We start from the raw sequence: 22,204 nt of genomic DNA on the forward strand, positions 1-22,204 counted from the left end.
GCATTTGATAAACTATGCTCTAAATTTAAGTCTCATTGAATTATATCATTTATTTTCCCTTAAAAACTTAATGATTAAAAGTCATTGTTTATCTGAGCAAACTTGGTATTACCTTAAGCTCTTGAGGAACCTAGCAAAGACGTGACCTCTGTCCTAAGTTTTATATCTCGAATTCCTTTAAGAGGGGAAAAAATGACTTCAAGATCTGGTCACCATTTCTCAGCTGTCAAAAATGTCTTTTCTCTCTGGTGGTAGAGAAATATCACATTGCACTACTTTGTTTCAAGGTCGTCTGTCAAGAGTCTCAATTTACCTGCAAGTCTTGAAGGATCTTAAACATCAATAAGTGGCTCATTCCCACCTTGCAATGTAAGATTGCGTCTGTTCTTGTGTCATCTGATAAGATGGTGAGTGTGTTTTTGAGCAGTGTTAGCAGTAAACACTCAAAAACATCACATCCAATTCTCTTCCTTGAGAGAGGATGAAGATATCTCCTTCTAAGGAGTAGAAACTCTCTGGCATTGTGTCTTTGTCAAACAGTTCACTTCCTAATGAAGCAATAACCTTTCTATATAGAGAATCTTTAAAAGATACATGGGTTTTTTGTCCCTATTGTGAAAGAGACAGTATTCGTGCCTAGACTGTTCATAAAACATCCCTTTTGTGTGCAACCTCCCTATTTTTATGGAATTTAAAGCATTCTTTCACATTGATATACCAAATAGCCATCTGGACAACACAGTAGTGGGCAGTTTATTAAAGAGAAGTTTTAAATAGGAAACCGTAAGAGCCTATTTTCTTCTTTACATTGCAAGTGTAAGGACATCAAATGTCAGTGTATTTATTTTTGTATAATTCTGGGTCCCTTTTTGTATGGAACACAAGCTTAACAGTTTTCTGTGAAGTTGAAACCCCTCTGCCCATGCTCAGGAAGCCTAAACAGGCTAGGATATGACTGGATAAGTTATTAATGCATTTCCCACAATTATCATTACTGCTAATCATTATAACATTTTGTAAGAGCACTCAGTATTAAGTAGGTTGGCACTTTCCTTAACATTTCCTTCTATGCCATTATCTTCTATCCAACAGAGGGTCAGAAAATTCATTTATTTATTTATTCAACCATCAAGAATATTTATGGAGGACTTTCTATGTGCATGGCACTCTTCTTAGTGTTAGAGAATATTCGAATGAGTTTAAGAAAAGGCCCTTGCTTTCAAGGACCTTGTGCTCTTACACAGACAGTTAAGACATGCTTTCAGAAACCCACAATAGACAGCAATGCTATTTGAGTGGTAAAGGGAAAGGAAATATCTATTGATCATCTAAATGCATTCACATATGATCTCATATAATTCTGACAGCCACCCTCCCCCAGGAGTATTATTATCACTGCTTTTTTTTTTTTAACTAGAAAGATGAAGAAATTGCTGAAGGTCGTGGGATTTAAAAGTGGATTTGTCTGAGTCCAAAGCCCACATTCAATCTAGTTGGAACAGAATCTTACCCTTTCAGGAAACGAAAAGGTCACTTCAAAATCTGATTGAATAGTAGAGAGGATGTTCCAGGACTAAGGCCCATGGAAGGGAGTGAGGTGGAAAGGGAAGGATTTACTTGGGGCACAGCAAGGAGCAGTGCTGATAAGTAGTGGGAAAGGAGGCTGTAACTGCAGCTGTGGGCCTGTGGAATAAGGCTATTTAGTGGTGAATAGCGGAAGCTGCACTTTATCCTCAACCAAAAGACCACTGGAACTTTCTGATTAAGGACATGTGGTGATCAATGTCATCTTTCAGAAAAACATTCTGCCAGTAAGATTCAGAGGGGGAGAGATGCAAGCTACTCTATCATTCCCAGTGCAAGTCACACTTCTGGTTTCTGGGTTGGCCCAGGAAGCTCCCAGTTATGCTTTCTGTGGTCTGTGGTGGACATGTTCACTCCTTCCTGTGTGAAACTCACAGTTCCTTTTCACTTACAAGTGTGTTATGGAGAAGTGCTTCTGTGGCTGACAAAAAAAAGGGGGAGAGCAAGGCAAGAAAAAGGGGAGTTTCAAATGCATTATACTGCAGTGAAAATAATGATTAAAAGAACAGAGTAAGCTCAACTTATTTTGTACATTTTTTATCTCACAAAAAAGTAAATGCCCATCCTTACGGGATGGGTGAAAGAAGAGATTCTGAGGTGATGGCAACTTTATAAATACCCTTCAAAAATGCATACCTAATCAAAGTTCTAGAAGGTCTAGGTGGGGAGGAGTGGAGGGGTCACAGCCCGCTTAGAAGGGAATGGCATTACATCAGAGCATCTATAGCATATGATTATCAGAGGCTGAGGGTAGGAGTTCAGTACTAGGAGACACAGATATGCCCAGATATTGTAGGAGTATCTGAACCCTACACCTAAACTACCTTTAATTATCTTTCATTAGAGGATAATGTTTATCCTCCCTGGTTGTACATTAGGATCACCTCAAGAGTTTTGAAGAAAAAAATACCCACATCCAAGCCCTACTGTCAAGAGGTCCTGAATTAATTGCTCTGAGAATTTCTTATCCTATTTTAAAAATTGAATTTAATTTACAGAGGGTAACACATGCAGATTTTTGGTCTGTGGTTAATGAATGATTGCAGTTTTTAAAATTAAGATGCCATAAAATTCAGAGATGCACAATCTTTGACCTTCAAGCAGCATACTGAACATATGTAAGACTAGGAGAAATTCAGAAATTTAGCAGAAATGGGGATGATTATTAAAATTACTTTAAAATTTTATTTTGAGCTACATTTACTCAGAAAGTACAGTTTGACAAGATTCACTCTATTTGTTTTTAATTTTCTTTTGTGGCTGTATATACTAGAACAACAAATTAATGACACGCATCAGTGAAGTCTGGGAAGACCATGCACCATGTGGCCTGGAGATATTGTTCCCTTGTGATTTACCCCACTGGTATGACCTAAAGTCCTGTTATGGAGCAGTAAGATTGTATGAGAAGAATGAATGCAGATGGCTATTCTTGGTGGTATGTTCTGGTCCCCAAAGCTTTAATAGAGACCCTTACTTGGTCCTGTTATTCTGTATGGAGAAGATGGGAGAGAGAGTAATACTGGGAATTCTACCAGCACCAGCCTGTCTAAAGGAAAGGCTTGTCTGGTGTCATGCTTCCATGACTAAGATCCTCTGCATGGAAGAATACTAGAGAATACCAAAAGGTCAAATGCAGAAGAGCATAAAGGAAGAAAAAATAGAACCAGAAGTTTAAGGTGTTTTTCAATTTTCCTTATCATGATTAAAACTGCTTCTGAAACATTGGTAAGAGGGAGGATTGGGAATTTTATCAGCAAGAAAAAAAGTGATTTGGTAAACATGTAAGCAATTAAACATGTGAGATATAACTTTATTATTTGATGTTCATTTCTGGTATTCTTTCTGGGAGAACTAATGACACACTAAAACCTAATTTCTGGAACCAGCTTTTGGAAGCTCAGTTTTTAAATTCTTACTGGTTATTGACAATAAGCAAACTAACTCTTAAGAAGACAGAGAAACCACACGTGATCTCCATTTCAACTAGCATTAGGCCTAGAAAAACATTTCATCATAGATTTGAACATTTTAATTTCAGAGATGTGTTTAAAATGAGTGAATAAATCATGTGTAAGTTTAGTTAGCTGGAGAGAAGATTTTAGTATTTGGAAATGTAAGCATAGCGATGAAACAACATCATAGAGGCACCATTTTCCCCTCAGTACCCCGTATATAAATGGGCACTGAAGGGAATAACTTTTGAGAGTTTCCCATATGCCAGACCAGGCTCTGAGAAAAGTTCATTACATGGATTATCTCATTTAATTCTCACAAACAACACTTTCATGGTGTTGTATGTTTCTCAGGAACTGAGAAGTTAAATAACTTAACCGAAGTCACCCACCTCACAGGGACAGAGGCAGGACTGAAACCCAGGCAGGCTGATTTCAGACTCGGGATATGCACAGAGTTAAAAGTCAAGTCCCCTTTTTCAATGAGCAGCATAAAAAATATAGTCCAAGGTCCCCAGTGGAGCCTGTTTAGAGGGAGGATAGGAAAAGGCGGGGAATTGAAACCCATCCCTGCTTCGCTTCTCCTTACCCCCCTTGCTGAATCCTCACAAGAAGCATCAGGCAATCAGGTAGTTTTCTTCTCCGACCCCTCTCCTCGCTTCAAGCAGCATGTTCAAAGCGACCAGAAGGACAGTTGTGGTAGCAGACAGGGACAGTAGTTCAGGAGGCTCTCCTCTGCCTATCACCCTGTGAAGCTGGGTATGTCTCTGACCATAAATGCAAGAGTTTATTTCTGGGCTCTCTATTGTGTTCCATTGGTCAATATGTCTATTTTTGTGCCAACATCATATTGTCTTGATTACTGTAGCTCTGTAATAGTCTGAGGCCAAAGAACATGTTATCTCCAGCTTTGTTCTTTGCTCTCAAGATTGCCTTGGCTATTCAGAATCTTTTGTGATTCTGAGTAAATTTTAGGATTATTTGTTCTAGTTCTGTGAGAAATGTCATGAGTATTTTGATAGAGAGTGCATTAAATCTGTAGATTGCTTTGGATAATATGAACATTTTAACAATATTAATTCTTCCAATCCATGAATACATGATATCTTTCCATTTCTTTGTATCATATTCAATTTCCTTCATCAGTGTTTTATAGTTTACAGAGGATAGGTCTTTCGCCATCTTGGTTAAGTTTATTCTCAGGTATTTTATTCTTTTTGATGTGATTTTAAAGGGGATTGTTTTCTTGCTTTCTCTTTCTGATAGTTCATTATTAGTGTATATTAATCTTTTATCCTGCAACCTTGCTGAAACTATTTATTAGTTCTCATAGTTTTATGGTGGAGACTTAAGGGTTTTCCATGTGTTGTATCATGTCACCTGCAAATAGTGACAGTTTTACTTCTTCCCTTCCAATTTGAATGCCTTTTATTTCTTTTTCTTGTATGATTGCTATGACTAGGACTTCCAATACTATGTTAAATAGAAGTGGTGAGAGTAGGCATGCTTGCCTTATTCCTGATTTTAGAGGAAAAGCTGAAAGCTTTTCACCATTGAATATGATATTAGCTGTGGGTTTGTCATAAATGACCTTTATTATGTTGAGATGTGTTTCCCCTATAGTTCCCCCTATAGTTCCCCCTATACCAACTTTGATAAGAGTTTTTATCATGAATGGATATTGTCTAATGTTTTTTCTCTGTCTTTTGAGATGATCATGTGATTTTTACCCTTTCTTTTTTTAATGTGGTGAATTGCACTGATTTGTGAATATTGAACCATAATATTGAGCCATCCTTGCATCCCTAGAATAAACCACACTTGATCATGGTGTGTGATCCTTTTTACATATTGTTGAATTCAGTTTACTAGCATTTTGCTAAGGATTTTTACGTATATATTCATCAGAGGTATTGGCCTATAATTTTCTTTTTTGTGTGATGTATTTGTCTGGGTCTGGTATCAGGGTAATATTTGCCCTATAGAATGAATTTGGAAGTGTTCCCTACTCTTCAATATTTTGGAATAGTTTGAAGAGAATAGGTATTAGCTCTTTTTATGTTTGGTAGAATTCCCCAGTGAAGCCATCTGGTCCTAGACATCTGTTTGCTGGGAGTTTTTTTTAATTACAAGTTCAATTTCTCTACTAGTGATGGTTCAGATTGTTTCTTCATGATTCAGTCTTGGAAGATTGTGTTTCTAGAAATTTATCTATTTTTTTCTAGGTTGTCCAATTTGTTTGCTTATAACTGTTCTCAGTATTCTCTTAGGATTTTTTATACCCCTGTGATATCGGTTGTTATTTCCCCTCTTTCATTTCTTACTTTGTTTATTTGGGTCCTCTTTTTTCCTTAATGAGCCTGACTAAAGGGTTATCAGTTTTTTGTTTGTTTTTTTTTTCCAAAAAGCCAGCTCTTGATTTCATTGATCTTTCCTATTATTTTCTTGGGTGGGGGGAGTCTCGATTTTATTTATTTCTTTGCTAATATTTATTATTTCTTTCTTTATGTTGACTTTGGGCTTTGTTTGTTCTTCTTCTAATTCCTTCAGTTGGTAGGTTAGGTTGTTTATTTGAGATTTTTCTTGTTTCTTGAGGTATACCCGTACTGTTATAAACTTCCCTCTTAGAACTGCGTTTGCTATGTCCCAGAGATTTTGGAAAGTTGTGTTTTTATTTTCATTTGTCTCAAGGTATTTTCTGATTTCCTCTTTGATTTGTTCACTGACCCTCTGGGGGTTTTTTGTTTGTTTGTTTGTTTGTTTTTTTAGTAGAATATTGTTTAGTCTCCACATGTTTTTGTTTTTCATATTTTTCTTCCTATAATTGATTTCTAGTTTCATACTATTGTGGTTGGAAAAAAATGCTTGTGTCACCTTCTTTGATCCTCATGAACTCATTGAGGTAGGCATAGCAATAATAACATTTCACTTATACATGAAGACACCAAATAGCCTAGAGGTTTCATATTCCCCTGAGGTGACACAGATATCACGTGAATGAATTGAGGCTGGGAGCTGAGTGTTCTGAAAGTCTAATTTTATGGAGTGAGTATTTGTGATCACCCAAAATATATATGTTGAAATAATATGATGGTTTTAGGAGATTGAGCCTTGGGGAGATGCTAACATCATGAGGGTGAAACTCTCATGAGTGGAATTAGTGACATTATAAAAGATATGCTAGAGAGCTCTTTTGCTTTCTTTGCCATGTGAAGACACAGAGAGAAGATGACAGTCTATGAACCAGGAAGCAGGCTCTCCTAAGACACTGAGTTTGCTGGTGCCTTGATCGTGTACTTCCCAGTTTCCAGAACTGAGACATTTATTTCTGTTGTTTGTAAGCACTCAATCTATGGTAATTGGTTATAGCAGCCCAAATGGATTAAAACAGTTAATGTTCTTTCATTATTTCTTCCTATCTTTTAAAGAAAGTATCATGTAGGATATTCATGAATGTATATGACAGAAATAAATAGATGAGGTAATGGATGTGAGGAAGGGAGCAGAGCAAATGGTGAACTCCATTTCCAGGAATAAAAGTCACAGAATGAGTAGGCTAGGAGGCAGTTACTGTTGAAACTTCTAAAGAGGCAGTCAAGGAGGGGCCAGAAGGGAATAGGCCTAGACATTTTTTTTTGACATTTCAGTAAAGACCAGAACAAATTTTATATACTGTGTAAAAAAAGTCTTTTATGTTTCCAACTCATTCATTCATTCATTCATTCATTCAACACACACATAGTGAGTACCTAACATGCTCCAGGCAAGGGGATCAAAGAGTGAGCCACATAGATACAGGAGAGCTGGATGCCCAGAACTTATGGTCTGGTGGGGAAATACCACTGTTACTTATTATTCATGCTTGTCCTGGCTCTCCTCACAGCAGCTGGCAGTTGGGGGAGCAGCTCATTTGCATAAGTTTGCTGATTCATGGTGTAAGTAGTCCCACCCATGGCTGATAGGAAGCTGCTAAGGTGATGTCAGCTGGCTCACAAAATTCCTGAAAATTTTACAAGTAGCTCTCCGGGCTCATCATGCCACTGAAACTATTTCCCATCCCACTCACTCTACTGTTACATACTTAACAGCTGAAATTACTATTCCTTACAAATTCTAAAGGATTTTAAAACTAGGAGTGTGTCTTCAACACTAGGAGAGTAGCATCAAAGTTGGGAAACTGTAAGGTAGTTTAGGTTTTTGCCCAGAGTGACAGAAGTGAGGGCAGGGGAATCCGGCAACCCTACGAAGCATGTCTGTGGAACTCTACCAGATGGAAGAAATGCTGGAGCACTTCTGGAGCCTGCTAAAGATCTAGAAGTTCACCCCCACTGCAGGACAGGGACAACTTAAGTTAAGTCTGATTTCTCCATAGCTTAGCTTTGTTCCTTCAGGCCCATTTTCTCATGTAGATCCTTACCTGAGATATGTAACATGGTGATCCATGAATATGGGTCAGTGGATCACAGTGGTCTGCATTTTGCTGAGACTATATCCCTAAAATTGTTAAAGGATGGTTTGGATAGAGAGCAGGAGCTAAGTTCAGGGGGCGAGAAACTTGCTGGGAGAGAATGTAAACAGAAAACAGAGTGGGGAAAACACCACAGCTTCGTGAATCTTGCATCATAATTTTACCTGGGGCTGGTGAAATATGCACATTTTGAGCTATCAGCAGATAGAAAGTGATAATGCTAATAAAATCAGGTCAAAAAATAAAGTAAGGTAACTTGGAAGGATTTCTTACCTCCTATCTTTTCTAATAACCCTGCAAAAGACATTTGATGGCAAATAAAAGTTTACAGCTGTTATGGCTCCCATAGAGATTAAAGGCTAGTCTGGCAGTACTCTGCAGTACTTAGCAGCATGTGTGAGATTACTCATGGAAATGCTTCTCATTTTGTGCATTTTATTTATTTTTTATTTTTTTAAACTATGGTATGAGACTGAATTCTTTCTAGATGCAGAGAAGTGAAGCTCCGGATTGCTTTCCAGTGATAGTACAAAATTTTCTGCCCACTTAAGGAAGGAAAAACTTTGCAAGTGATGTTTGGTACTACATCAGAGTACCTGAAGACCTGCTTAATTGGAAATTATTTATGTAATGCTTGAAGGTGTTTGATAATCAGAAAATGTTACAAATCCATAATGAGAAACTGGTCAAGTGAGTTGAGGTGAAAATGTATTTACTTCATTTATTAATGCAGAATGTATAAACAAGACTCAGTACTTTAATACTTTTACTTGATAAATAATGACTGAAAAAACCCCAACAATCTGGATATGATTGGATTTCACCCTAGTCACCTCAAGGATGATCCCATGTCTGTAACAGAAACTAAAAAGATGGTGGTGAAGAAAGAAAAGTTCAGTTTCACTGTGACATTAATGGTCCCAATATTTCAGTACAATAGTTTATCACTATCTGTTTGCCAGTAATATCCACATAATGTTCAACTGGTTAAATAATACAGCTAATGTGTACAGGCTTTGCTGAAACAATACATTGTAGGAAATTTTGGGTAAACTGATGACTTCTAAAATAATGCCTTGAATAATAAATTCATCTGCAAGAAAGTATATGTGAATATACTTCAGTGCATAACCCTGTCCATTTTCTAATTTTTAATTATAGGACTCTCCTTTTCCGTCTTCCTATCATTGGGAATTACAGTTTGACAATATAACAAATGGACATCAGAATTTAGTAGGTACTTCTTTTAGAAGCTAGATTTTTCTCTTCTTCATAGATTTATTGCTAAACCATCCCCAACTCTTACCCCAAATGACATTGAGTTTCAATACTTAAATAAACTAAGTTCATAATTAAAATTAGAATAAAAACCCCTACACTAAAGAATCAGAAACCTACAAAAAATATAGCTCAACAAATTAACTCTAGGTCTATCTTAACTCTTTTCCCAATTTTTGCTTCCTTTAAATTATAAAATCAATATAAAACCAATATTAAAGAAAAATTTGAAAAACTTTAAAAAAAATTAACTGTCATCTTGGATGCCAACAAAATTATTTTCAACTGTGCATTTGCTACTATATTCCTCAGTCCGAGGTATATACGTTTCACATAGTTGCAATTAAAACACATACTCAAATTGTATTACTTTGATTATATTCTTCAATGTTTGTTAGTAGTTATTTGTTGGTTTTTTTCATTACTGAATATCCAATAAGTACCCCAAACAGTGCATAGCATATAGTAGGTGTCATAAGTAAATACTTTCATAAAAGGTGGCAGAAATGTCAAAGTGCCCAGATGCTCTTAAAAAGGCAGTATGTACTATGTTTTATACCAAACTAGATCCCCTCAGGTTCCAGGTTGAGCAGAGCAGCAGTTGTTTGGGAGACAAAGTGTGAGATAATGAATCACTCTATCCTTTTCACTTTTCTTCTGAATTGTTTCAAGTCTCTTAGGCAGGATGCCCCAGCCTCAGGCCTGAAATGAGCTTTGAGTTCCACTAGTATGACCTTGGACTTGTTGAAGACTGTGCATGCCATTGACCTCTATGATTCCAGAGGGACAGTTCCAGATTGCAGTTCCTTTGCAACTAGTTTTTGCTTTCCTCTGATAGTGAGATTAAATAGTCCACACTCTTGGTAGCTAAACAGGACAGTTGATGGGAGGGGCAGGTCACAGGTGAGGGCCAGCATAGCTAGGAGAAATCCATCCCATTTCAGTGTGCAATAGCATGGGAGATAAAGAAAGGCTTCACCTGAATTCACCTGGGCCACAGTTTCCCATTGTTAATGTAACTCTCTTCTTCAAGGTGGTCCCCTGTGGAGGCTGCCCAAATTCCAGGTGTATGAGTATACTATAGTCATGGACACAAGAACAGTTCTATACACTTTCTCCCCTTGCCTGGTTCACAGTTAAAGGTGTACATAATAAAGTTGATAAACTGTGCTGGTAACTTTCTGTTGGACAGAATAGCTCAAGAGCATCTCAGATACCATCTTAATGGACCGACCAAATTCATGCAATCTTTCTTGGTTATTTAATGGAAAGAGCCTGGCTTATGGGACTTAAGTCACATGAATGAATTTCTTAGTGTCTGAGTATCCCATCTTGGAAAATGGGGAGAGTAATTCCAACATTGCAGGGGTTTCTGAGTGTTAAATAAGACTATTGGAAGTAGTGTGAATAGCATATGGTAGGCACTCAATCAGTCTGAGTTTTCCTTTCCTTTCTAGAGATTAGCTAAAGCCCTGGGACAATCTGATTCTTTAAGCACAACCCTTTGTTTTATTAGGGACAGTGGTCTTCTAGTTTTAAGATAATCGTAGAAAATAGAAGTCTGCAACCATTTCAGAAATGTTAAAGGTTTTCAAGAAGTCTCTATTGACCACTGTAACTTTGTAATTATATGAGATCAATTTGGAGACTTGACTCTCCTTACTACCCTGTTTGCAGCTGATCTAACAGAGCACTAGTTTCAACCAGAAGACAGATCCTAAGCTTTCCTTACACACAAAAAGCAGCCTGACAGCAAATCCCACTGAGCTCAGATTTTCACTGATAGAATTCAACTCTAGACATAAATTACATGGTGCTTACAAGGCAAATGAACCACAATCTATCAAGATGGAATCACCAAGCTTGCACCTCACAGCCAAAATGGATGTGACTGAAACAAGTTTCTTTGCAGATTCTTATTTTGGACTCTGACATTTTCCGACAGTTTGTTTGAAAGATTCCTAAAGTAACTGAAAAGTAATTGTATTTTTTGGCAACATAGAATTCCTAGGAAAGTACTTAAAATGCAGCAGCTGCTGCATAGAAAGAGGAGACTGCTTGATTATAGATATTCTGCTAGAGAGTTAAAAGTATTTTTGTACACCGAAGAACTGCAACTTAATTATCTTACGTTAGACAATAACATCTTCTTTGGATTTAAGAGAATATGCTGATAATTTACCAGTCTACCAAAAATTCTTGACCAGTTTAGTCTTCACAGAATAAATAACATCAGGTCCTTAAGAAAAGGAGTAAGCATATGCAGTTATCAAACTGTTTGGTCCTTTCCTATCTGATAGGTGAAAAATTGTATCAGCTAGTCTGCCAGGCGTGAGCAGGTCCTCAGCGCTCCTCTCTGGCTTTCCTGTGAGTCTCTGTAGGAGGCACGTGCTCGGATTGGCAACTGGCATCCTGGCAGCTGATGTGGGTTCCTTATCATGTCTGCAGCTACCCAGGGAGGCACTTATTACCACACCTCCTTCAGGTGGTGGTCCAGATGGTCTTCACACTGCTGTGTAGATCAGGGAAGGGCTGGAGACAGGACAGCAGTGGCTGGGTATGTGGTGTGGGCCCTGTTGTGTGTCAGGCTGTAAAAAGGAGGCCAGGTGCAGAAATGGGCCTCCTTTGTACTGTTTCCTCTCCTCCCCCCAGCATCTATTCACTGGGGAGTGTAGGGAACACTTCACTTTGGCTATGTGCTGCAGGAGGAGACAGACAGGCAGGCACCCTGCTTTAGCAACTTCAGGTCACTCTTTCCCATCACCAGTGCATAAACAGGTGGAAGACAATAACCTATAGAACTCTTTGGCAAAAGCATTGTTTATTGAATTACCTGTATTAAAATAATTTATCTGTTTTCCTGGACATGTGGCTCACTGACACACCCTTAAATCCCTGACATACCAATTTCTTTTTTATTTTCTGAATTATTCTGAATTTTACTATAAAATTGATTATGCCCTTCATCAGGTGACACATCTTAGCAACCATTCTTTTGGCCTGACCAGAAACTACTTTTCTCCACATAGGAACTTATCAATAAATTTGACGAATTGCTTTAGCATTTATTCATTCATATGGTGAATGAATTATTGAATACCTATTCCATTCCAGGCATTATGCTATGTGTCTAGGAGTGATAAAGAAAAATAAAATGTTCATGTTCTCAAGATGCTTATAGTCTGGAGTGCATTTCCCAAAGTACGTTTCAGAGAAAACATGTTCCTGCAGTTGCTTCACTTCCTTCTCTCTCTAAGTCTCTCCCTCTCTCTCTCTCTGATCAAACATATTTGGGAAATGCTATACACAGGATACATCAACATATTAAAAGCTCTGGGTGTTTAGTGGTAAAGAATCCTATTTAATTTTAGTTAATTCAGGTAAAATTGGATATACATTTTGTTAATACCTATTGACAGTCCAAGAAACTAGCATGTCTCAACCAACCAGTGGAAGGTGCTTTTCCGAACATCTTTCCCATTCTGGTGGAGGAAGAATTCGAGGAAAACCCTAAGATGTCAGATTTCCCAGGTAGGTTATTGAATTTGGAGTTTTAAAGGAGGGAATGTGTATTATATATTTGAGAGAGTTGTGTGTGAGTTCAAGTTATGCATTATTATCATTTATATAATTACATATAAAAATTCTCACCTTTTACAAGAAAGGTTTAAAGGATCGTCACAACAGATCACCTTTCCTGGAAACTTTATCCTTGTGCTTCAGTGGTTTCCTCCTAATTTTGTAAGTCTCCAAACACTGTAAAGTATCTGGGGCCTTTGTTGTAATTAACAAAACCTCAGGAAGATCATATGTTTAGTTGCCTGGCATGAGTTGGAAGCAGACCTCCCCATCCTTTGAGGAAGGGGGGACAAGGCTTACTGTTTTCTAATGCCCTGACCTCATGGAGGGATTCCTGATAGCATCTGGCTCTGTCACTTTTCCTGCTTGAAATAGTCTTGAGCAGCTGCCCCTCACAGCAGGGTGGTTGCAAGTAACTGGCTGGGGATCCCTGTTGTAGATGACAGCTGCAGGGTGATTTTGGTCATAGCTGCCAAGAGGCAGAAGTTGAGTGGAAACATTATAGAATTTTCATCATTCATTGTGGCAGTATGTTCCTGGCCAAACAAAGAGGGCACTAGTTGAATGCAGGGGAGAAAATAATTGGATCATCCACTTTCTCAAAAGCCTCACTGATGCCCTTTCATTGCCAGAAAGTGGAACAAGCAAAACAAAACTGAAGACATGTGGAATATTTCCTCCCTGGCCTATTCTGCCTGTTTATATATCCTTGGCCAGAGAAGGTAAGTGCTGATAATACTGCTCCTACTACTAACACCTACCATTTATGGAATATTTACTAGGTACCAGACACCATCATCTGAAACCCTGATCTGAATTTCTCCTCCCAACACACTGTGAAGTAGCTGCCTTTTTGTAAATGAAAAAAACTGAGTCATTGAGCAGTGTATAACTTGCCCATGGTTGTGTAGGTAGCAGCTTGTGAGACGGAGACTCAAACTAATACCAGCTCAAACTTACTGGAAAGTCCATGCTATTGACTGACAACTGGGTGAATTTATGAAGTACAAGAACGCAGCTGTTGTTTAAATAGGCATGGCTCTTCCCAGCACTCTCATCAGATCACAGCAGTAGTACCAGGTGGTATTTCGAAGCAAAGGTGAACAATGAGAAACAAATTTAGTGATTGAATTCCATTTTTGAATGCTAAATTTCAGTGTAAAAACTGCCTCTTGGTAAGGAAAGCCAAAGATATTAAGTAATCTTTGTGGACATGAAAAGGACTACTCAATACGTCCCAATTTCATAGCTTCCTTTAAGGTAAAAGTGACTTGATTATTGTTTCTGTATCTCAAGCACCATCTTGTCCCCTCACTGCACTGACTGAAATGAGGATCAATCAATCCCTAGTCCCCCATGGACAGGACAGGGTAAGAAATTGGAATATATATGTGATTTGGGCCTAAAGTTTGTGGAATACAGTCATTATGCGATGCAGATCTTGGAAACGGTGTGATTCCCGTGGAAATGGAAAACCATGTGAGGAAATGCTGTCCGGGTTTCCATCCGTGTTGAAGGTGTTGTATTGGTGCTAAGAAGTGCATTTCTTAGGAGTGCTTTTATTGTCTGAACATATCTTAGGATTTTCTTTATGGCTGCTCAAAGATTTTCTTTTCCTTCTTTTGGAGATTAAGAAGGGATTTTTATTTTTAAAGAGCTCAGTTCCAGTGTGAGAAATACAGTGATGCTCTGTTCTCTCACACAGCTCTCAGAGAAAAGAGAGATTGGAGACTATCTATTCATCTTCCAGCCACTAGAGATGGGTTGATGGAGGTATTGGAAGGTCTTTAGGGGACTTTTTGACTGAGAGATTCTTACTGAACTCAGGTTCGGCTGCTCCCCACTCAAAAGCCAATAATTTGAGAGGCAAGTGTCAGAAGAAAGGAAAGGTACTTTACTCAGAAAAGCCGGAAATCTGGGGGAATGGTGGGCTCCTGTCCAGAGACCATCTCTCAAGATTCTGTTCAACCATGACTGTTTTTAAAGGGAAAAATGTGGGGAAGAATCTGAGTGAATCATCAAAGCAGAAGGTTGGTTCTGCATCATTATTCATTGTGTACAGACTGGCTGACTCTTTAGATGTTATCTTGCCCTATGATCTACCTGTAGGATTGCTAAGGGGCTTTTGAGGGTAGAGAGCGAATCATTCTTTAACTGCTTAGTTCTTCATTCTTCTTTTTTATCTAGGAAAAGAATCAACTGGTTAGACACGGCATGATGTGTATTCAGGAGCACATAAGTCTGGAGTTAGTTTCAATTGCTTGGTGATCTCATTCCTGTAATTAGGTTCTTTTGAGGTTAGAGGGGGACAGAAACGAGCAAACAGGAAAGGGGCAAAAGAGCTACTTTTAATTCCTCACTGTCAAACACTCCATTTCTACGGGATTAGAGGCAAAGCTCCATCTTCTGTAACATCTTCATGCTGATATAGGGCGCTGTATGCTTGGAGTGGAAGATGTTGGCATGGGTCTGTAGCATCTCTTTGCTGACAATTTTAGTTGCCCACTTACATACACAGGCAAAGCAAGCTACAATTTTTTTGATGCCACAGACGTATTGATTATCGTGAGCAATAATGTTCATCCTATTCTCTTGAGGCCAGTCCTCGGAATTGTGTGAGCCACGGATTCAGTGCTGCTCAGGATGGAGCAGCTTTTGTCTTGTCCACAGTCTGGTCATCATACAGTTAACTTTCTCCTCTCATGGCAGTTATAGTACCTGTAAAACAATTTAGGAACGTGCACTGGACAGAGTCTGTGACTCTATTGTCCTGATCATTAACTGCTCGGTTTTGTACTCAGGGCGGTGGGGGTGGAGGTGCAGTGCTGGAGCATTCTGCTTGGTTCCAAGATCAGAAATTACTTCTATGAAATTATGAGGTGAGGCGGTCGGTCCAGATGTAATTGTATTTTTCTCATCCGCACAGTTCTTACAGTTCATCCTGATTTCTTCATCAGCAAATTTTGACATAGAAGTTTCTTTTTCGATAAGGCTGAATGGTTGATGCTGTTGCTCACCATTCTCACTGCAGCCAGTGCTAAGGTTTGGTCAGTATTTGAGATAAACTTTTATTAGAGTGTTTCCATTACGATGTTTCAAGGCCATTGCGTCAAAGAATGAGACACATTCATCTTGTTCTGATTTAATTGCCAAAAGGAGGGTTGGTTTTATACACTATAAAGCCACTTTCAGGGAGGATAGAGCTTCAAATCTATAGTTACAGGGTTTCATTTTGTTGAAACCTTCAGTTTCTCCTAGCACTGCTGAAATTGTAATGCAGTTTCACTTTATGAGGCTCCTGCAATGGTGGCTACAGTCGCTGCCTGGTTTACTAAATTGACAATGACATGGACAATATGAAGTGCTGGGAGCCAGCTCAGCCAGCTTCACAGCAGCAGTTCACAGGATTTGCACGCCCTGCCTTAGAAGGCCGCTTCATAAAGGTTCGTGCTGCTGCCCAGGGAATTTCTCACTCCTCCTTGACCATGTTGCCTTTTTACCTAACAACAGCTCCCCAGGTCCCCCTCCCCCATTTACTGTGTCAGCCTTAAATCCTTGACAAGGTGCTCTGATGAACTAACCACCTCTATCTGCATCTCTTAAGCCTTTCCTCACTCTCTTAGCCCAGGCCAGCATCTTGTTGGCCACTTGGCAGAGGATAGATATCTACCAGGTGAAAAGAAGTCATTGTCCTAGCCATCTCTAATTCAGCCAGTGTGTTTACCTCTAGTTCTCCCCAGGCCCCATGGACTCTCAGAGAGGGGCTGAGCTGAGGCAGCCACTGCTGCCACCACTGCATGGACCTTGAGCACGATCCTGCTCCCTGACTGCACTGACTGAAATGAGATCAGTCAATCGCTAGGCCACTGAGTCACTGAAACAGAATTACCTTTTTTTCCCCCAGGAGAACTTTTCTCTTGAAGACAAAAGTGATGAGCAAACAAGTACCAAAGCACAGAACCTGCCAAGTTTAAGACCTTTGTCCTGGCCTTTTCTACTTCAGAATTGATGTTTCCTATCCAATGTTTCTAGCCACAGAGGTCATTTTCCTCAGATTATGAAAAAAGCCATACATCAGAATAATCAGTTCCACTCCTCTCCCAGGTTTCTCTTAGCACATTTCTAACAAGCACCCAGGAGAAACCCGTTCCAAATTCATCATTAATCATAAGATAGCAAAATTATGCATTCTACAAATATATCAGATGTTATTTCCATCTAGGTATTAAAAAGGGGATTCTTTTTTCCTATCTCCTCTAAACATGAGACTTCACATTTTGTTTCATTTAGCGTGGGTATGCTCACACTTTAAAGTTAGCTTTCTTCTATCCTTTGCATCAACTGAAACCCCAACTCTTTCAGAAGATTTTCTTTGGTGTCAAGCCTGGCTCTAACTCCTCTTTATTGTACTCCAATTTGTTGGTCCCAGTAATGGAAGAACCTCTAAAGATGTCTGTCAGTTCTTACTTCATTCCTGTAGATAATCAAGGGGTCCATCATGTAATGCATATTTGTGTTCATGTATTTGACCAAGGTTGTCCTCTCCTTAAAGACAAGGGCTGTGTGTATTTAACAGTCTAGAACCATGACATGTATAACTGGAAACTTTACTATTTAATGACAAGGATGTGGAGTTTAACAATTAGGAAGTACCTTGGTCATACTTGTAGTCAATTCTTCAGAATAATGTATATTTCTTTTTTGGGCACAATAGATTGACTCCAGGAAGTTAAGACATTTAGAGAGAATGCCATTTGGAAAAGGAAACATCAAAAGGGCTTCTAATGAGAATCTGTGTCAGATATATCCCTTTTATAAAGTTCCATAATATCTATACCTTTTTATGGCAAATATTACTTTGTATTTTAAATTATAGCTGAAGGTACAGACACAGGATGCCTGAGGGCAGGATTACTGTAGAAACCATCTTGATATATTCCTCATATTCACATAGGCACCAAGTCTCGCAAATATTAAGTACTCAGTGAACTTCTCCTGAATTAATGGAAATGCGGTGGGCTGTGGAGCTGGAATAGAAGGGGTGCTGATGGAACTGACCTTATGTGATATACTGTCTGTATAGTGGGTTTGGACACCCTTTCTACACGTCAGGGCCCCTTATTACACTCTTGTTCCCTTCATCCCCTCCCTCATCTCCATCTGAAGAATCATTTGAAAGCCTCAGGGTGTAAGAGAGCAGGACAGACCCCTCCCCCATATCTTCTGCATCAAATGATGCATAGACAGAACTTAGAATATGATACTGGAGGAGTAAACAGGTAACATTATCCTTCAAACAGCTCTTCATAGAAGCTGATGTTAGGCACATCAATACTTGGCTCCCTAAAAAGAGCCTGAAATGAAGTGGTCTTGTCACTATTAAGTCATTGGCTTTGGAAACCATGCAGATGAATAAGGGATAAGGATATTTTTTTGATGAAATTGGGGCAAATTTTCCTCTATGTGGAAGATCAGAACAGTTTTTTCATGAAAAGTCACTCCTGAATCAGAATAAGAAAACCATTCTCTCAGCACAAACCCTTACTCATTTTCGGAGAGCAGGGAGAATAGGCAGGGAGACACTGAATTTCTCAAAAAATAAAATAAACCCTGCAAAGCCATAATAGTGTAAATTTCTCAAAAGGTAACTTTTAAGTATGTCTTTCTTTTATGTTTTAAGAAGTTTGAGTATGTGTCTTGATGTGCCTGCACTTGCATTTTTATTTCTGGGGGGAAGAATGTTGACCCTGACTTCTGTGTGCCTCTTCTCCTCTTCCCAGGATAACCTAGATAGGTAATCAGGAGCCCTGTCTCTGAGCTGACAGTTGGAACATCATCCTCACCACTTTGTATCCATTCTGTTCAAACAAATGGACCATTAATTTGAAGCATGGTATTTTGGGAAGTTAAATAAATCTATGGGAGAGCACTTAAAATTAATGTTAAGAATTATTGTCAGAGGACCTATTTTCCTCCAACCAAAGTTTATACATCAGCAGACCATGCAAGTCATGATGGGGCATGAAGCCAGTTTCATGCTTTCAAACTTTAGTGCTAACAATAATCTTGAATTTTATGTTTATATACACATGCACTCTGCCCAGTTTGGCTGCTGTTTCCTAAAAAGCTGCTAAGTGTATGCCTGGCCAATGACTCTACGCATGGCCTGAAAAGAAAAGAAGCCTGGGCAGATAAAAGCTGTAGTCCCCAGAGTGAAAATTAACATTCAAAAACCCTTTCTGACATCTACCTTTATAATTAAATCAAATATATTAGGGAAGGGAAGAACATTTTGTGGATGAATCCTTTGCTGTGTTGAGAATATCTTGCATTCCTAAGAATAGGAGTTAGTTCAAAACCCTTGCATTTGGTGCCTCAATTTAAGCATAGAATTTACTTAACTCTTGTTGTCTTTAAAATTTCGTTTTCCTTAGAAGGGAACTTTTCAAACTAACTTAATTGTCCTTTCTTAGTTGACTCTTCTTAGCAATGGAAATGTAGTGGAAAAGTTTAGGGATGTCTCTGTTAATATCAAATAATCAAAACAGACTTTCTTTTATCCATCTTTATAGTGGTCCCTTGGTATCCATTGGGAACTGGTTCCAGGAGCCCTTCAGATGCCAAAAATCTAAGGGTTCTCATAGCCCTCATATAAAATGGCATAGTATTTGCGTATAACCTATGCATATCTACCTGTATACTTTAAATCATCTTTAGATTATTTATAATACCTAATACAATGTAAATGCTATGTTAACAGTTATAAATACAATGTAAATACTATTGAAATAGTTGCTGGCATATGGCAAATTCCAGTTTTGCTTTTTGGAACTTTCTGGTAAAGTTTTTTTATACTTTAAATCCTCGGTTGGTTGACTCCAAAGATGTGGAACCCAAAGATATGGGGAGGGGGACCACTGTACCTTTCCCCCTGCTTTATTTTCAACCAAACTTTGGTATTGATTTTAGCTACTGCCAGAGGGTAGGTGTGGGACAACTGAAGAAAATGCCTGACTTTTTCCTCTGCTTTAACTCTTCCCTCAGGAGAAGGTGGCTTGTGCCCTCTAGACCTTGCAGGATTGTACCTTCTTCTTTCCCCAGTACTCCCTACAGGAATTTGTATGTTCCCTAAAAGCTGAATAAGTGTTTTAAAGCAAGCACTATGATGCTTGAGACTTAAAGAAGAGCCCATTATGAGTTGAAAAGAATTTCCAGCTGTGTTTTCACTAGTCCCAGATCCCAGCAGCAGCAGTCAGTACGCAGGGGACTCCATTTCTTAAGCTCTGTATGTATATGTATATTTGCACATCAGTGTGCATGAGTGCATGAATTTGAAGCAGTTGAAAAGCCCTAAACCTTAGAGATGAATTAATTTTCTTCGTGAGACAGACCTGAGTATCTACAAGTACAAAGTAAATACATCATACTTGTCTGTTTATTAAATTGTAAAGATTCTCAGCATGATTTCAAACATTAGGGGCATCAAACGAAATCAAAAGCATAGGTCTTCATGTCAGAGCAGGTAAGGGCATGAACACAAAGAAAGTAATTCAAGATAGGTTGAGAAGTATCAACATATATTGAAAAAAAGTGCAATGAGGTTTAAAGTAGATTCAAGGTTAGTGAATAAAGGAATTCCTCTCTAGCCTGGAATAACATAAAGTCAGTCTGAATTTCCTCCTTACTAGGGGAACTGATTCTCATAAATATATGTGGAATTTCCTCTTAAGATTGTGCATAAGCAAGGGAGAACTAATTAAACTGAAATGAAAAGGAGAGTTTGGAAATGAGGTGTAGAGAGATGTCACTGTTCTTCTAAACTAAGAAAATTAACACTTTGGGTATCCATCACTTTTCACTGGATTAACAGCCAATGAAGCTCAGAAGCCTAATCCAAAGACAAAGTCAGGTTTAAAGGAACACTGTCTCCAACTTTCTTACACGGCACTTATCTGATAACCTGTAAAGTCCATCATTTACCACTTTGGTCAAAAGTATAATCAGTTAAAATAAAAGCATTAGACCTAATATGCCCATCATCAGACATGATGCCACTTGTGTCTCCACCTGTAGTCCTCATCATTTGGCACTGACCGTAACCCATGTTGGGTTTCTGAGTGCCTGACTGAATGACTTTAGATTTCTGTACTGAACTTTGAATGCCAATTTCCCCCAGCCCTGGACTTAATTTTTGCTCTCTTTGTTTACCGCTCACCCGAAGTCATCATTATCTGCCAGTTAAGGAGCTTTTGAAACCTTGTCCTCCATGGGATCATTCACATCCTCCTTGAAAATCTCAATAATACATGAACAGAGGCTTAACACTAAAAGAGCCAAAAACAAGTAGCAGGGAAAAATCATAGCACAGGCAAAAATGACCGAATGTCTGAATGTCCTCAAAAAACCTGGGCAGGACGGAAGAGGAAGAAGGCAGTTTGGGAAAGGCGTTGCTGTGGCTAGAAAGACGGGGACAATGTTTCAGCCTTAATTGCCCACAATTTTCTCTGATTCATTATGCTCATTCACAAGCCTGGTATTATTTTGATGTCATTATTCTTTGGATGGCCTTGTTTTTATTTTTCAGAATACAAGAAAGGGACAAAAAGAATTTCATTACCAGCCTGTCAGGCAAGCTGTTCTCTTCTCAGAGGAAGAGAGTGGTTGAATCTATGTCAGCAGAACTTTTCAGTTCACGCATTTTCCCTGGAGCTAGAAAACCGGTGTCCAGGGTGTGACTTGCAGTCCACCCTTGTCCTCAGTATCGACAGTGGGGTCAGACTTGAGGTCTGATTCCTGAGTCTGTGTTGGGCCACAACTTCTTGGCAGCAATCTTATGATGAAAGGAAAACTCGCAGCCGACTAGGATTTAGAGCTTTGCTCAAGGTCAAAAGGGGCACCTTTGCGTAACAAGCTTCCTATGAAAAGCCCAGGGCGCCAGCAGAATCAAAGCTATTTGTTAAGGCATATCAGGCAGCCAAGAGCATCCATTACGCACTGTTTGTGGAGAATTTAGGGAATTAAAATGAAATAGAAGATATGGCCCCTTCCTTTTAGGAGTGTGAAATCTAATGGAGGGAATAAAATACACAGGCAAGAAAATGGGACACTTACAAATGAAAATAGATAGGAACACTTATAGGATAGCAGCAGAGACATGCAAAGATGGTCATTGTTAATTGGACATGTACAGAGATATATACTATTGGCCTAAAACAGCCTGGGAGTGACTGAAAAAAAAAAAGTCTGTGTAACCTTCACAGTGTGAAAAAATGAGATTTTAAGAAAGATGTTTCAGCCTCAGGTGAGACCACTTTGATGACCCACTCCCCCTGCAGGCTCC

General features: G+C 38.8%; 1 protein-coding gene across 2 annotated transcripts in view; it reads left to right on the forward strand.

The window, feature by feature from the left end:
• The window catches only part of PJA2 (praja ring finger ubiquitin ligase 2), a 267,185-nt gene that overhangs the window by 35,503 nt on the left and 209,478 nt on the right, over nucleotides 1-22,204 (forward strand). The gene's annotated exons all lie outside the window — the stretch shown is intronic.

The sequence above is a fragment of the Vicugna pacos genome, chromosome 3, assembly GCF_048564905.1.
Source record: "Vicugna pacos chromosome 3, VicPac4, whole genome shotgun sequence".
In the NCBI taxonomy this organism is placed as follows: domain Eukaryota; kingdom Metazoa; phylum Chordata; class Mammalia; order Artiodactyla; family Camelidae; genus Vicugna; species Vicugna pacos.